Raw genomic sequence first — 17,318 nt, forward strand, 5'->3', positions numbered from 1 at the left:
AAAGCCTCAGTCCCAGCCAGAGGTCACTGTGGGCATTTGGGGAGTACCAGTGAATGCGGGCAAGCTTTCTCCTTCAGAAGCAAAATTTACATTAACAAGTACATGAAGATTCTTAACAGTCCTTTCTGTGACCTCTATAGAACCTAATAATTTATATAGAATCTAACTTTAAAAAGTAGTGCTCCCCATCTCTCAATAGTTTCTGAGAAGCTATATATGTGAGAGTGGAGGTAGAGGGAATTTAGGAAAAACAAAGTGTGCGTTAGCATCTCGCCTTCCGAACATCTTAGCCAGAGGTGCTAAGATGTTCTTGTCTGGAGGGAAGAAAAGGCAAAGCAATCCACAGAGAACTCTTTTGGTTCCAAAGAAGGACCAGCAAGCTGTTACGGCTCTAGAGTCGGCATCAGAGCCAACCTCCCTTACAGGGAGGCACCAACCAGAGCTGAGAGCCTCATATCCTTAGCCAACAGAAAGAGGGGGTGGGGTCCAGAACGGCAGTTTTGCAACCGTGAAATGGTAAGAAAACAACTGGTCACTAAGGCAATCTGGAGACTGAAGGAGGCACAACAACATACAGGCGCATCGTCCCTTTCAAATCAGGAAATTTGTTCACATCATAAATTCTGACACTCTGGGTTCTCCAGAGAACCAGCCAACGTTTCTGTTTATTTCCCAATCTAGCAAAGCAAAGAACCCTCTACTTAGAGAAGAGCCTGACAGGGTTACCTGCACATAAAGACTTGTTAGTGATGATGAAAAGAAATTTCTCATGGTAATATTTGTTTGCTCGAATCAGTACACATTCACAATTCACTACATCTTGGTAACTCTTAACCTCCCACTAACCATACTGATCCAGGTCAGGCGATCAACTTTACTGCCGCTTCTCCTACAGGCACACACTTCATTATCATCATAATGCATCCATCCTGGTCTCCTGATGAGGCGGACAACAGGCTGATCTAATTTCCCCAAGCTCAGTCTTTCAATATGAGCTTTTTTTCTTTTAAAGATTTATTTATTTATTCAAAAGGTTGAGTTACGGAGAGGCAAAGAAAGAGAGAAAAAGACATCTTTCATCAATTTGTCCACTCCTCAGATGGTCACAGGACTGGGCCAGGCTAAAGCCAGTAGCCTGAAACTTCACCTGGATCTACCACACGGGTGCTGGGGCCCAAGCACTTGGGCCATCTGCTGCTGCTTTCCCAGGCCATTAGCAAGGAGCTGGATCAGAAATGGGGCAGAACTGGAACCAGTACCCATGAGATGCCAGCGTTGCAGGAGGAGCTTAACCCATTGCACTACAAGGCCAGTCCCTCAATCTGTTTTTTTTTTTTTTTTTTGGACAGGCAGAGTGGACAGTGAGAGAGAGACACAGAGAGAAAGGTCTTCCTTTGCCATTGGTTCACCCTCCAATGGCCGCCACGGCCGGTGCACCACGCTGATCAGATGGCAGGAGCCAGGTACTTATCCTGGTCTCCCATGGGGTGCAGTGCCCAAGGACTTGGGCCATCCTCCACTGCCTTCCCGGGCCACAGCAGAGAGCTGGCCTGGAAGAGGGGCAACCAGGACAGAATCCGGCGCCCTGACAGGGACTAGAACCCGGCATCCCGGCACCGCAAGGCGGAGGATTAGCCTAGTGAGCCGCGGCGCCGGCTCAATCTGAGTTTTTGTTGTTGTTGTCATTGTTTTGTTTTTTAACCAATGAACCTTTAAGCTATTTTACTCTGGCTTATGTGCCTTTATATTTGAAAACTGTAACAAATACAATTTTCTTACAGACACCAAGGGCCATTTTTGTGTATTCGTCACAAGGTGGGACATAAAATGAAGATTAACAGGGACTGTGTGTGTGTGTGCACATGTGAGCTTGAAATAAACATGAGATACAAGGTGTCTCCTAAAACCAAAACGTGATTATAAGACTGACTTTGATAAAGCTGACACTATAAAATTTCCGAGTTCTGCTAAGAGATAATCTCATCAGCGCGCTGTTTATCACTAAGATAGTCTCAGCACTCACTCCACTAACTACGGGTTCATGACATTGCATCAAACTGGGACCAATAAAATCAGTGCAGCACAAACTGGAAGACTTAACTTGTCTGAATATCTTTAACAGTTCAAAGATTCAGAAGTAAACTCAATTTCCATCTTCCATCTAATAGCTACCAATAGATATTTTTTAAATAACAGTTTTATTGAGATAATTCACATAGCATAAATTCACCTATTTGGAATACACAATTGTTTTCAGTATATTAAGAGTTAAACAACCACCACCACAATCAATAAAACAAAAATTTTTAAGACCTTGGACACCACTTACAGTAAGTACAACAAAAGGTTTTATTTTTTCCTGGCTTACATGAAATGAACACCCTGACAATCTGGATCCACATTGAACCAAACCATTTCTCAGACAGGTCCTACTGGCAGTATAATAAATTGTCATCTCGAGTCTTATTGCATCCTGACTAGCATTAAGCATGGCCGCTTTCTGAAATCTCTACTGAACAGCACCCCTATTATCTGTTTGTGTTTATTTTATTTAGCCACTATCTGAATGGACTGTTCATTTATTGAGTGCTTTAGCCTTTGGCTTGTTTGAAAGGTAGCATGCTCTAAGGGTCTGGAGAACAAGCTCTTATCAGGCGCCAGTCTGAATCCCAGCTCTGCTGTGTGGAGAGGTATATTCCAAAACCACTGAACAAAGCTTTCACCTTCTTTTAAATAATTTTTTTTCCTTTTATTTATTTCAAAGGCAGAAGTACAGAGAGAGGGATCATTCATCCATTCGTTCACTTCCCAAATGGCCGCAATGACCAGGGCTGAACCAGACAAAAGCCAGGAGTCTGTAACTCCATTTGGGTCTCCCATGTGGGTGGCAGGGGCCCAAACAGCTCGGCCATCTTCCACTGCTTTCCCAGGTGCAGTATTAGCAAGGAAGCAGATCAGAAGTGGAGCAGGTGGGACTCAACCTGGTGCTCACATGAGATGCCAGTGTCAACAGGCAGCAGCTTATCCAGCGGTGCCACAATGCCAGCCCCCAACTCTGCATTCTTACTGAAGTCTTTTTCCTTCTTTTAAAGAAATATTTATTTGAAAGGCAGAGTTAGAGCGAGAGAGGGAGGAAGAGAAAAGAAAAATATACCATCTGCTGGTGTATTTCCCAAATAGCCACAATGGCCAGGCGAAAACCAGGAGCTAGAATACCATCCACGTCTCCCATGTGGGTGGCAGGGGCCAAGCACTGGGGCCGTCTTCTACTGCTTTCTGGTGCATTAGCAGGGAGCTGGATTACAAGCGGAGCACCTGCTCATATGGGATGCCAGCATCACAGGTGGCAGCTTACCTGCTGTGTCATGATGGTAGTCCCATTAAGTCTTTTTTCCCCTCAATTAAGTTTATAGTTTTCTTCATAGAGATCCCAAATATTTCATACAGAATTCCTCACCTTAGGCATTCATGTTTTTATTGCTAGAAGAAACATGATTTTTCTCCCAATATTTTTGTAACTATCACTAGCAAAAAAAAAAAGTTACCAATTACCAAATACCTTTACATGGTATATGGCCATCTTAATGAACTCTTATGTTTAGCTCGTTAGTTGGGTTCTCGTGATTCTCCTAGGTTTAAGATCATGATCGTATGCAAATATTGCTATTTCCACCATCACCACCCCAAATACCTTTTATTTGATGTATTCTTGCACTGGCCAGTATAATAGCAAACGTCAACAAAGTTACTGGGCATCCTTGTTTTCCTGCATGATTTCAAGAGTTCATAAATCAGGAGGAACTGTTAATTAGCACTGTTATTTGGCTGACATTGGGATGAGCTAGCCCGAGGGTTAAATACACACTGATGCCATACTTCAAGGATGCAAAAGTAGACTCTGTGGCTTAGTCACAACTAATCTTTGGGCAGACTATTTCACTTCTTGGCCTAAACTTCTTAATCTATACAATGAGGGTAATAATAATAATAATAACCTCTTTTTTAGAGTTTTGAGACTGACTGAGATAACACTGCTTAGAACAGTAAATACCAGGAGCTGTCTTCCTTGACAATTTCCTACTTAATTAAAATTGCTGGTGCTTCATACGAACTTGATCTCTTTTTGGTATTTCCCTAGGATCTAGAAGAAGTGAGATAGGTTTACTAATTTTTTTTTTCAAATTTTTAAAAAGAACATATAATTTCTATACCACATGGCTCTGGAGCTCCCACTCCTCCTTTTGGTTGGGAGGCCACGGCCTTTAATATATATTTAATACCTTCATGATTAACCATCTGCCAAGAAGTTCTGTTTCTTTAGGCAACTGTGAAAAGCAATCAGTTCCATTTTCATCATGAGACCTTTCAGAGTTGTGCATGACATACACATTTAGAGTCAGTGTCTCTCTGGTCACTTTCTATGGCCTGTTTTCAGGATTTCTTATTCCTTACTCTTTTCAATGAGTAACAAAAGCCTTTGTAAGATACTTTAAAAAAAAAAAAAAGAGATTTTATTTATTTATTTGAGAGGTAGAGACAGAGAGAAAGATCTTCCATCCGCTGGTCCACTGCCCAGATAGCCATGACGACTGAAGCTGAGCTGAGCTGAGCTGAGGTCAGGAGCCAGGAGCTTCTTCTGGGTCTCCCACGCAGGTGCAGGGGCCCAAGCACTTGGGCCATCTTCAACTGCTTTCCCAGGCCACAGCAGAGAGTTGGATCGGAAGAGGAGCAGCTAGGACTCGAACTGGCATCCATATGGGATTCGGGTGCCGAAGGCAGAGGCTTAGCCCACTATGCCACAGCACCAGCCCCAAGACACACTCTTGACCTGTTTACACATCCATGGGTGTCTGCATATAATATCCTATGCTAAGCATACTGACCCCTTTGGTCTAGTCCTCCTTTCCCTGCATTTAATTTAAAAGTGGGGGAGTTTCTGTAGGATAAAAGAACTAGCATTCTCCATCCTTCTCTTCCCATCAACTCAACTTCCACTTACTCTACATGAACAAGACCAAGATAAGGTCTTGGGCAAACAATGGGTTATGAGTAACCTTAAAGAACAAGGATGAATGATTTTTAACAACATAACACCAGGAAGTATTTGCTTTGCTTTGTGTACATACAGGAAGATGTTACCAGTTCCTAGTTCCTTCTTGCCTAATTGAGAAGACAGACACAGGGATGCAAGCTATTCTATCTGCAATTAATATGCCATGAACAGCTTGGGAAAGCATATTAAATAGCTACATACAAGTAAAATCACCTTGTAAAAATACCAAAATGACTATCAAGTTCTAGAAGATATTCCAACTGAAATTGTGTAACATTTTTCAGATAAGCTCAAATAGGGAAAAAAATATGAATTCTTTCAGATATCCATCTCCTGCCTACAACCTTATCTAAGACCCTTAACGGAATCTTATTAGGAAAGACAATAGTACAGGAATGGTAGCTTCTAGAAATCAATGCCCAACTAAGGACTCAGTCCAGCTATCAACATCAAGTTCAGTCTCTGTGATCTGTGGATCTCACTTTTTGCTTTTTTGGGAAAAGAGTACTTTAGTCGCCAATCTTCCCCCACATGGCTTCATTTCTTTATGGCCCTCAAAAATCACAGACAGCAAGAAAGTAACGTGACTGTTCTCTTAGTGTCCTGGCATATCACACATGCTCATCTGGTTTTCTATGGAGGCTTCCTTTGTCCTAGGGTAACTCTACATTTCAATTTCTCATGGCAGAACTAGCAGGGTACAGTCGGCTACAAGTTCAAGCTCTGTAACCAGGGTTTCAAATCCAGGGTCCCTTCCAAGGTGTATAACTTCATCCAATTACTTAGCCTCCTTTTCTCCACTCCTCACCAGGAAATATGAGGGCAAAAACAGAGTAGGTACAGAGTTAAGTGGGATAACTATTGGCAAGGATCTTCAGCAGTGTTCGGCAGCTAACAAACGCATGTGCTATGTTAGCAGTTATTTATTCTTTTTGCCTCATTCTTTCTGCTCATACAAACACAGAATCTATGCAGTTTTCATTCTGAACTGTTAAGTGTTAGAGAGGCTGACTGGAACCTCTTATTTCAGCAACTCCAAGCCACATTGCAGACAAATGAGTAAAAAACAAAAGCAAAAAACAAAGCACCCAAATTGAGGGCTGCAAACTTCAAATGCTCCACAGGTAAGATAAGGAGCAGTTATGTTTAAGACAACAGGGAATTTGGCCTGCACCATTGTTAACCTCCAAATGTCACCTTGTGAGGTCAGGACACAATTTTTAAAAAAAAATTACTGAGTATGGAAGAACTAAAAAAGCTGAGGAAACTAGGATAAAACAAGAAATAGCAACTTTTATTCCTTTAAGCAGATTAAGACTGCAAAAATGCTAAGTTAATCAATGATACATGGGCATGCACATGTATGTAATTACATGCAAATAATAAAAGATTACTCCAAATTTAAGACACTGTTAAAGAAAAAATGTTTTATACGATAATATAACATTTACAACTATGAGGCAAAGAAACTTTTAGGGAGTCCGGTCCTTTTGGCTATTTTAAAACGTAGTATTTCAGAGGACTGATATCACAACAATATTTCCAGCTACATATCCAAAGAGTCCAGGTTCACATATAAACTGCTTAGACACTTTTAAAGTCATAAAATATTTCTGAAACTACACTGCAGGAAAAGTTTGAGAGCTTCGGTTATCGTAAGTTATGGCGCACTGTGCACTTGCAGAATCCGAGAAGACCTACATGCAGCATTCTCACTGAGTCCTCACAGCTACTTTATGCACAGGATCTATTCTTGCTACCTTACAGATGAGAGAGGCAGGAAGAGACACACATTAAACACCCTGCTCAGCCACACCAACCAGGATTTAAATTCAGAATTCTAACACTAGCCCAAATTCTTAAGTCTACAATGATCTTCAGTTTTCTCACTTATAAACAGTATCTATGACATATCCTCACTCTAATATCTTAGAAGTTTACAAATATATGCAACCTCAGTGTTTCTTAAATTGCGTGGTAAACTATTTTGGTAGATCATAACAAGCATTAACAGAACAGAAAGTATTAGAATGTGTTACACATAGTAAGGCCTATGTATTGTTTCATCAAATTCCTTTTTCAGTTTTCAGAGCATACATGCATTCTGAGTCACCGATGCAAATTCTCACTGTAGGTTTAAAAAAAGTTTTAAAAAAGGGCGGGGAGGGAGCTTGAAAAGTGTTCACTCTTTTCCTCAACAACACTGAAAATAACTCATTCCAACTTTAGTTGAATTCAAATTCTGGTATAGGTAGGTTATCACCCTAATCAGAAAGCAAATGATTTAGAAGCCATACTAATAAGTAAACAAGAGGGCTTTCTAACCCGTGTTCCAGGAGGGTTCTCCTGAAAGATCTTTGTGGGCATTTCCTGGAGAAGGAAGACATTCTTAACACCAAATAAAGCTGACAAATTGGGCAATACTGTTCCCTTTCTGGACAGTCAGAAGTCACACTATTAAAAATTTCTTACAAGCTCTGCAGAAAAATCATACTACAAACACCATCAAAAAAGACAGCAGGTGATGGCTCAGGTTGGGTCCCTGCCACCCACATGGGAGACTCGGATGGAATTCAGGTCTCCTGGCTTCTGTCTGGCCCACTCCCAGTGTTGCAGGCATTTGGACAATGAGCCAATGGATGGAAGACCTCTGTTTTTCCCTCTTAGTCATTCAAATAATAAAAAATCTTAAATAAAATTCCAACCTTTAAAAAATACAAATATGCTTAGCTGTATTTAACCCAGTTTTTTTGGTCAAGCTAATATGCACTCTAGCATCTCTCCTAATGACTAATTTCTCATAACACCAGCATTCTGAGAAATACAATATAGGAATCACCACATTGTGCAGAACTTAGCTGGGAAAGGGGAACCCCATAAGCTTTAGCTGCCACAGTAAGTAAATCACTGCCAAATAAGCACAAAAGTAGCAGAAATAAAATAAAAAGAAACTGTATTTTGGTTAATCATTTTCATCATAAATCACATAGCTGTGTCAATTAATACTTATAAAAACAACATATTATACTCTAAAAGCACAAATTGAGGGAAGAAAGAGAATTGATATTTGAAACATTAAAAAAATACCTCAATTCAAATAAATCACAATCTAGAGACAAAACTTAAATACACAGGAAAAAACTTATACAAAACACCAACAAAGGCTGAACAGAGGGTAAAATCATCCTGTGTGCAGATGGAAACCAAAAGATCTGCATGGACAGTTCCTGTCTCCCCGCTGGAGGGTCCACAAGTCAATGGCCTGGCTGCTAACAGCCACCAAAGCAGGAAGAGCTGTTTACCTAGACTAGGAACCCTTGGAGGCCAGCCACTCAGAACAGCACCTAGCATAAAGGAGGAACCATGGATGCTCCTGGCAGGTAAACGGCACCCTCACCTCTATCGGTGATGAACCCAGGCTGGCAGAGACCCTGCCATCTAGGCCAGCCCTCACGGCAGCCTGTGGGCAGAGGACTGCCACCCAGTACCACAACACTGCCTTCAGCGTGTTCTTTACATTCTCAAACTTGATTTGCCATTTTCAGTCTTTTTCCTACCCTCACTGCTTTTGGTTGACGTTATTCCCAACGTCACAACACAACTGTGACAACGCAACTGATGGGAGGCTTGAGGACTGGTAAATCATTAGCCTGACTCACTGAGCTTGTACTTTACAACCACATAACATTTACTTCTTAACGATTTACTCACAAGCGCAAAGGCAGAAATTTGAAAACACACACGTTGATGTTATTCACATTCCCTGGAGCAGAGAACTTCCTCCAGTGAAGTAACTCCAGGCATCTGATCAAATGAGGGGAAAGGAAAAAAAGCTGCAGCTCGGTCACACCCCACCAAGGTCTCCTAGAGAAACAGACTCCACAAGCAGAGAGGGGCACCTCACATGGGAGAAGGCGAGCCCACATCCCAGACCACGGAACAGGAGCACACGGGAGGAAGGCGAGCCCACATCCCTACAACGGAGCAGAAGCACACGGGAAGAAGGTGAGCCCACATCCCAGACCAGGGAGCAGGAGTACACGGGAGGAAGGCGAGCCCACATCCCTACAATGGAGCAGGAGCACACAGGAAGAAGGCGAGCCCACATCCCTACAATGGAACAGGAGCACACGGGAGGAAGGCGAGCCCACATCCCTGACCACAGAACAGGAGCACACGGGAAGAAGGCGAGCCCACATCCCTGACCACAGAACAGGAGCACACGGGAGGAAGGCGAGCCTACATCCCAGACCAGGGAGCAGGAGCACACGGGAGGAAGGCGAGCCCACATCCCTGACCACAGAACAGGAGCACACGGGAGGAAGGCGAGCCCACATCCCAGACCAGGGAGCAGGAGCACACGGGAGGAAGGCGAGCCCACATCCCTGACCACAGAACAGGAGCACACGGGAGGAAGGCGAGCCTACATCCCTGACCACAGAACAGGAGCACATGGGAGGAAGGAGAGCCCACATCCCTGACCACGGAGCAGGAGCACACGGGAGGAAGGCGAGCCTACATCCCAGACCAGGGAGCAGGAGCACACGGGAGGAAGGCGAGCCTACATCCCAGACCAGGGAGCAGGAGCACACGGGAGGAAGGCGAGCCTACATCCCAGACCAGGGAGCAGGAGCACACGGGAGGAAGGCGAGCCCACATCCCTACAATGGAGCAGGAGCACACGGGAGGAAGGCGAGCCTACATCCCAGACCAGGGAGCAGGAGCACACGGGAGGAAGGCGAGCCTACATCCCTGACCACAGAACAGGAGCACACGGGAGGAAGGCGAGCCTACATCCCTGACCACAGAACAGGAGCACACGGGAGGAAGGCGAGCCCACATCCCTGACCACGGAGCAGGAGCACACGGGATTAGAGGGGTTCTCAATCTGGACCTCTGAGTATAATAATGAGATGACTGGAACCCAGAGGGGTGGAGCTGCTTGTTCCTAGTGACAACACGATTAGTCACCGAGTCAGGACCCAGCCCTGATCTTCTGATCTCCCAATGTATCATGGGCCTCCTATCTGCTCTGTAAGATTAGTAAGAAAACGAAAAACTACCTACTAATCTAACTAAACTATAAATCACTAATCAAATTATGGTTCTGTACAACTAAAGCATTTAGAATAAACCACGTCACTTTGGATTATAATATGTGGTTACTCTTTGGCAACCTATTAAAATCCTCATTAGGTTTTCTTTAAGGACCTTCATTCTAAAACGCTAAACCAGTAATCTCCAGAAGAAACCGAGATCCCATGGAGGAAAGTCCAATTATTTCACATGAGAAGTCAGACCCTATTCCAGGGAGCCACACATTTTGGAGAGAAGCAGACCTGGTTTCAAATCCTGACCCTGTTCGCTTTGGTTTCCCATCTGCAGTGACGCTGGGAACATACTACTGCCTCAAGGGTGTGTCTGACAGTAAGTGGTACCCAAGGATAATTTGCTCTCCCAACCTGCTACTAATTTTTGTTCAGCTCCCTTGATTCTTTGTCTATTTCAACTTTCAATTTCATATAACCCCTGTATTATAAATATTAGTATATACACCAAACCTTAAGACAAGGACTTTGTGCCACAGAACATTTAATATACTCTGAATACCATCTCTGTAAATTTTAGTGGAGGAGCCAGTGCTGCGGTGTAGTGGGTTAGGCTGCAACCTGCAGTGCTGGCATCCCTTATGGGCACCAGTTCAAGTCCCGGCTACTCCACTTCTGATCCAGCTCTCTGCTAATGCACCTGGAAAAGCAGCAGCAGATGGCCCAAGTGCTTGGGCCTCTGCATGCCTGTGGGAGACCCAGGAGAAGCTCCTGGCTCCTGGCTTCAGATTGGCCCATCTCCGGCCAGTGTGACCATTTGGGGAGTGAACCAGTGGAGGGAAGACCTCTCTGACTCCTTCCCTCTCCCTCTCCCCATTCCTCTGTAACTCTGCTTTTCAAATAAATAAACAAATCTTTTTATTTAAAAAAAAAAAAATCTGAGCAATCCAAAAAAAATTTAGTGGAAAGGTCCAAAGAAGACATTACTGCGTTAAGTTATAAAACTCAATTTCATTCAAGTAAACTGGACAAAAAATGAAGAACACCAGCCTCTAAATCTAGTTCTGTGGCTAATAAACTACACAGTTCTAGGCAAGAACTCTGCACCACAGAACGCTCAATCAACCCTGCTCCAGCTGCAGTGGCCCTCTGAGCTCCCACCTGCAGAAGGAACCCGTCCAACAGGGCTGTTTCCACCACCAGCTACTTACTGCGTCCAGTCCTGTTCCAGGAACATCGGGATGGAGTAACTCATTTAATCCCAGAACTCTCTCAGATATGGTCTATTATTACCCCATCTAAGGAATCTAAACCAGAGAGGTAAAGAATCGCCTAAGGCTATATACAGCCCACAGAAGGATGGGCAAGGGGTCACTCCACAAGGCCCAGCTGCCCTGCTTTTAACCACTAGATAACACTGCCTCTCCAAATTTTATAAATCTCAGAAGGGCCCTTAACTACAGACCTGTCAACAGAAACCAGTTCCTGCTACTTCTTCCATCTGCCTAAATACAGCTGATATTGAATCTGGGTGGAGGAGAACAGTGACTAACACGTTAACAGTACTTTGTAAAAGAGCAAGCTGCAATTCATCACACAAGGTTATAAAGTAGCACCTTCATCAAGATCAAGCCACAAAATGTCTATTTTGTTTTTCATACAACACTTAATCCAAATGACCAAAGTGTTGTGACGTTTCAATATTACCATACTTCCTAGGCCCTCAGCAACTTACCTGCTGGAGAGTGTTCCCCAGGAATAATCACCATATAAAGGCGGACTGCCACTAAGTATCGGTCTGGGTAACCAAGCACATACACACATAATACGCAAACATACACCGACAACTTAAAGGCTCTATTCTGAGTCTGGGTACCAAGATCTCACGTTAGATACACCCTGCTAAGAATTACGCAAGGCAATAGGTATGTGCTGGATGCAGCCAACACAAATGGCCAGGGCTGGCTTCACGTCTCTGCTTTGCACCTGACTGACCTCTCGCAAGGCTCTGCATGCTGTACGCCCTTCCTCTACTGGCTCAACAGCACAGCTGCCACAAATCACAGTTCTGCTGTCCCTTCACGAACCCTTCCACATCAGAGAAAAAGTTAAAAGCACAGTGGGACTAGGAAGTTCAGGGAACCAGAAATGGCATAATGCAGAGCCGCATGCACCCAAAAGAAACCACCAGCAACAAGCTGTTTGCCTTATTTCCTTGCTGCCCACCTAAGATCTCTCAGCCCCACTGAACTTTTTATTTATTTACTTATTTATTTATTTGAAAGGCAGAGTTACAGAGAGGCAGAAACAGGCAGAGAGAGTGACAAAGGTCTTTCATCCGCTGGTTTGCTCCCCAAATGGCCACAATGGCTGGAGCTGGGCTGACTGGAAGCCAGGAGCCAGGAGCTTCTTCTGGGTTTCCCACACGGTGCTTTCCCAGGCCATAGCAGAGAGCTGGATCAGAAGTGGAGCAGCCAGGACTGGAACCTGCGCCCATATGGCATGCCAGCACAGCAGATGGTGGCTTTACCTGCTACGCCACTGCTAGCCCCAGAACTTTTTCTTACAATCCTTGGAGGGCCTGAGAAACAAAAGCAAAACATCCAGCATTTTATTCCCAGAGTGATCTACTCCACCAGTGATGGTGGTGAAAATACCTACCCGCCCTGCTCTGCTCTGCTAAGCAAGACCAATACAAGCAGTGTTTAGGGTCACTAGGGACACAGAGTAACAACCCTCACCCAGTTCTTGCATCAAAGAAGGGCTCCACGAAAGTCTTCTCTCCAACAAAAGCCGAAAGACTGAGCAATTTTGAGGCTGCTTGGCTTCATCTGCACTGATCTTTAAATCAATTAAATATCAAGCCATGAAGCCGGCGCCGCGGCTCAGTAGGCTAATCCTCCGCCTTGCGGCGCCGGCACCCTGGGTTCTAGTCCCGGTCGGGGCGCTGATTCTGTCCCGGTTGCCCCTCTTCCAGGCCAGTTCTCTGCTGTGGCCCAGGAGTGCAGTGGAGGATGGCCCAAGTGCTTGGGCCCTGCATCCCATGGGAGACCAGGATAAGTACCTGGCTCCTGCCATCGGATCAGCGCGGTGCGCCGGCCACGGCGGCCATTGGAGGGTGAACCAATGGCAAAAAAAGGAAGACCTTTCTCTCTGTCTCTCTCTCTCACTGTCCACTCTGCCTGTCAAAAAAAAAAAAAAAAAAATCAAGCCATGAGAAATTAACCGAGAGGTTCACAGAGATGTGATCTTTCCACAGGTTTGTCACACAACAAAGTTTTGTTTTACCCAACAAAGTTTTGTCTTTGTCCTTATTAATCCACCTATTCCTATTTCAATAGCAACTGAGGGCGTCCATAAGCTCAGACTCTTAATTAAATGTCCACAGGAAAGAGGCAAATGGACTTTAAAGAGAGCTGAAACAGGAATGCCACCAGACGGGTCACCAGGCAGCCTGGGATGAAGGCCTGTCCTGCTCTAGATGGTACTGAGGGGGAGGGCTGGATGCATTTTTTTTTTTTTTTTTGACAGGCAGAGTGGTGGACAGTGAGAGAGAGAGAGACAGAGGGAAAAGTCTTCCTTTTCCGTTGGTTCACCCCACAATGGCCGCTGCAGCAGGCGCACCGTGCTGATCCGAAGCCAGGAGCCACGTGCTTCTCCTGGTCTCCCATGAGGGTACAGGGCCCAAGCACTTGGGCCATCCTCCACTGCACTCCTGGGCCACAGCAGAGAGCTGGACTGGAAGAGGAGCGACAGGGACAGAATCCGGCACCCCAACTGAGACTAGAACCCGGGGTGCCGGCGCCACAGGCAGAGGATTAGCCTAGTGAGCTGCAGCACCGGCCGGATGTGTACATTTTTACGGCAGATAGCAAAACTGAATTTTCAGCCACCAATCTCCTGGAAAAAAGGGCTCTTGGAAAAGTGTGGCAGCAAAAAAAAAAAAAAAATCTACAATTCCACAAAATTGATTTAAAAAATCTTTAGTAAATATTCCAAACTAATAAAGATGCAATGTATTTTTTGTAAATCTGCAACATACAAATAAAGTTTCACATAAAATCAGATCTCATATTTAAATTAGATTTTCTTAGGTATTCCATTAACTTTATGAAAGTTTACACAGTCTAACTCAGCATTTCACTTTACGGGATTAGAAAGAAAACAAGAATCTATTAACATATTTCAGATTGCAAAGCATAAGATGAAAAACACTTAATATGAGAACCTGCAGGGGCCAGGGCTGTGGCGCAGTGGGTTTAAGCCCTGGCTTGAAGCAACAGCATCCCATATGGGTGCCGGTTCGAGTCCCAGCTGCTCCACTTCCAATCCAGCTCTCTGCTGTGCCCTGGGAAAGCAGTGTAAGATGGCTCAAGTCCTTGGGCCCCTGCACCCACGTGGGAGACCCAGAAAAAGCTTCCGGCTCCTGCTGTTGGATCGGCACACTCTGGCCATTGCAGCCATCTGGGGAGTGAACCAGCAGATGGAAGACCTCTCTCTCTGTAACTGTCTTTCAAATAAATAAAATAAATCTTCACACTTGATCTTAGCCAAAAGGCCGAGAAGCGATTAAATAAAATAAATCTTAAAAACAAACAAACAAAAAAGAACCTGCAGTCTGGGGACCTGTAGTCTGGGGCAGGCATTGCAGCACAGTGGGTAAAGCCGTCAGCTGAGACGCCAGCATCTGTTATGGGTGCCAGTTCGAGCCTCAGCTGCTCCACTTAGGATCCAGCTCCCTGCCCATGCACCTGGGAAAGCAGTGGAAGATGGCCCAAGTGCTGGGCCCCTGCACCCATGTGAGGCTCCTGGCTTCGGCCTGGCCCAGCTCTGGCCATTGCAGCCATTTGGAGAGTGAACCAACACATGGAAGATTTCTCTCTGTAACTCTCTTTCAAATAAATAAAATAAATCTTGAAAAAAAAAAAAAAAAAAGATGCGAATGCACCTGAGTGAGCTGCCCTGCAATAAACGTCACAGAGCTTGGTCAGGCAGTCAATCACTTCACGACAAACTCCCCTAACCCCGAAGAGCCACCGACAGAAAAACCAAACCCCGGCTTGGAGCACTGGGAGAGCCTGTTTTTGGGGAGTGGGAGGGGCAGCACCCCTCCGACACAGGGCTCTCGACACCCCCTTGCATCCCTCCTGACAACTCGCATCCTGCCAAGCACAAGCTTCACGCAACAGCCCCAGGACCCAACCCTGCAGAGAAGTTAGGACGCACACTCCTGTCAACCCTGTAACACATTTAAGGGGCTTGTCTTCCTCGGGAAAAACATTTTATATGAAGATATACAACCACAAAAAAAAATTTAATGAGATGCGAGGTCTACAAAAAGTTCATAAGAAAATAAAATGAGAAGTTTGTTTTGGAGCAAGATTTTTGCATGCACGCTTACTGTCCACGAGACACGTTTCCCAGGGTCATTCTGATGACCCCGGGGATTGCACGCGCAGGTGAAGAAGAAAACAAAACACAGGCAGAGACTGGAGGGGAAACACGCGAAAATGCGAACAGCGACCAAACCGAAAAGGTAGACAATTCACAAAAGCCCTTTTCGCAGGGCTTGCTTTTTCCACCGACCACGGTACCACCGACCAGCTGGGAAGCACTGGCAGTCGCCCGTCACACCCACTAAGCTCACCTCTGAAAGCTGCTCACAGAGCAAAAACCCCAGACTCCCAGGCAGCCGCTTAGTACTTGTTCCTCATCCGGGGGAGGGAGTGGGGGGCAAAAAAAAAAAAAAAAAAAAACTACAAAATAAGCTAAACTCTCGCTTCTGGCCTTCCGCGCCTGACAATAAAGCCACCGCTGCCTTCCCGTGGAGAGGCGCACGTCCGCCTCCGCCCACCGGGCCGCGCCGCCCGGGGGCCGCCTCGAGCGGAGCGCCGGCGCGGCCTGGGACACGCGGGGCGCGAAGTTCGGGCTGCGCGTTTTAGCCAAGTCACCGACAGCCACGCCGCCGGCGCGCACCCGAGCCCGGGCTCCGGCCGTCTCGCGAGAGGCGCCCCGCGTCCACCTGCACACCCAGGAAGCCGCCGCGCTGCACCGCGTCGACTCCGGGCCCGGCCTCCCGCTCGCCCCTTTCACGGGCGCGCCGGGAACATCCTCTAGCCTACATTTCCGGGCTCGTGAGTCACCGAGAACCGCCGCTCCAACAGCTCCTGCGCAGGCCCCCACGCCTCTGGAGCAGGCGACCCCGGCCAGCAAAACCCGCGGCCCGCCGGTCTACACCAAGCAGCCTTTTTTTTTTTTTTTTAATACCTTTGTCCTCCTGCACCGCCCCCACCCCAAGGCCTTCAAGACGCTGCCGCCCTGCCTCGCCCAGGAAGCCCGCCAGGGTTTCTGCCGGGCGGAAGCCATCGATCGGTCGGGTCCCCCTCCCCCCGCCCGGGTACCCTGCTACCCCTCGCAGGGTCTTATCGCCTCCTTCCCGGGATCGCGGTTGCTGGCGGACGCGCCTTATCTCCCGCCCCAGAGCCCGGGGAGGCGACCGCGGGGCCGGCTGCACCTCTGAATGCATCCCCGCGGCGCCGCCCGCCCGCCCGCCCGCAGTCAGCACCCGGGGCTGCTGCAGCCCAGCTCGGCGGCGCTCCGCCGCACAGGTCCCCATCCGAGAGCCGCCGAGGCATCTCCCGACAGGACCCCCGCCGAGGCGCGCCCCGCCTCGCGGCACCGGCGTCTCCCGGGCGCCGGGGGCAGTGACAGTTAGCCCCGGCCCGCACCGCCCCTGCCCTCCCGAGAGCCGCGCGCGGCCCCGGGCGCAGAGGGCAGGGCCCCCGCCCGGCCGCTCCCGCCGCCCGAGAAAATGGAGGCAGCCCGGGGCCCGTGCGGGGCCGGCGGAAGCCGGGTCACTCACGGGGCTGGGCCGGGCCGGGCGGCTCCCTCTCCGCCTCCGCGTCGTCGCCGTCCCCGTCCTCGGCGGCCGCCGCCGCCTCGGGCTGCTCGCTCGGTCCCCGCGGCGCGGCTCGGGCGCTCGGCCCCTCCGTTGTCTTCCGCCCGCTCCTGCTCCCGGCGGCCCGGGGGCGCCCGCGGTGGCCGCCGCGCGGCTGCGCTCGCTCGGGCTGCGGCTGCAGGCGCTGAGCGGCCCGGCACCGCCTCCGCCTCGGCCCTCAGCCCCGCTCCGGCAGGCTCAGTGTCTCTCAGGCCCCGCGCCCCGCGCCCCGCGCCCGGCCCGAGCCCGGCTTTGACGTGCGCACTGCGCAGGCGCCGAG

At 47.6% G+C, this 17,318-nt stretch overlaps 1 protein-coding gene across 4 annotated transcripts in view; it reads right to left on the reverse strand.

Annotated features, from left to right (window-relative positions):
* The window catches only part of CAB39 (calcium binding protein 39), a 93,258-nt gene extending 75,958 nt beyond the window's left edge, over window positions 1-17,300 (reverse strand). The window contains exon 1 of one of the 4 annotated variants that reach the window (XM_002712517.6): window positions 16,964-17,300. The gene's annotated coding sequence lies outside the window, so the exon portion shown is untranslated. Of the gene's footprint in view, window positions 1-15,748; window positions 15,939-16,963 lie in introns of those variants that run through there. The other 3 variants (XM_051848108.3, XM_089329748.1, XM_070070080.2) reach the window with 3 other exon arrangements.
* Between the last annotated feature and the right edge of the window lie 18 nt (window positions 17,301-17,318).

The sequence above is a fragment of the Oryctolagus cuniculus genome, chromosome 3 (genome assembly GCF_051225735.1).
Source record: "Oryctolagus cuniculus isolate XC-2025 breed Fujian yellow rabbit chromosome 3, ASM5122573v1, whole genome shotgun sequence".
Taxonomy (NCBI): domain Eukaryota; kingdom Metazoa; phylum Chordata; class Mammalia; order Lagomorpha; family Leporidae; genus Oryctolagus; species Oryctolagus cuniculus.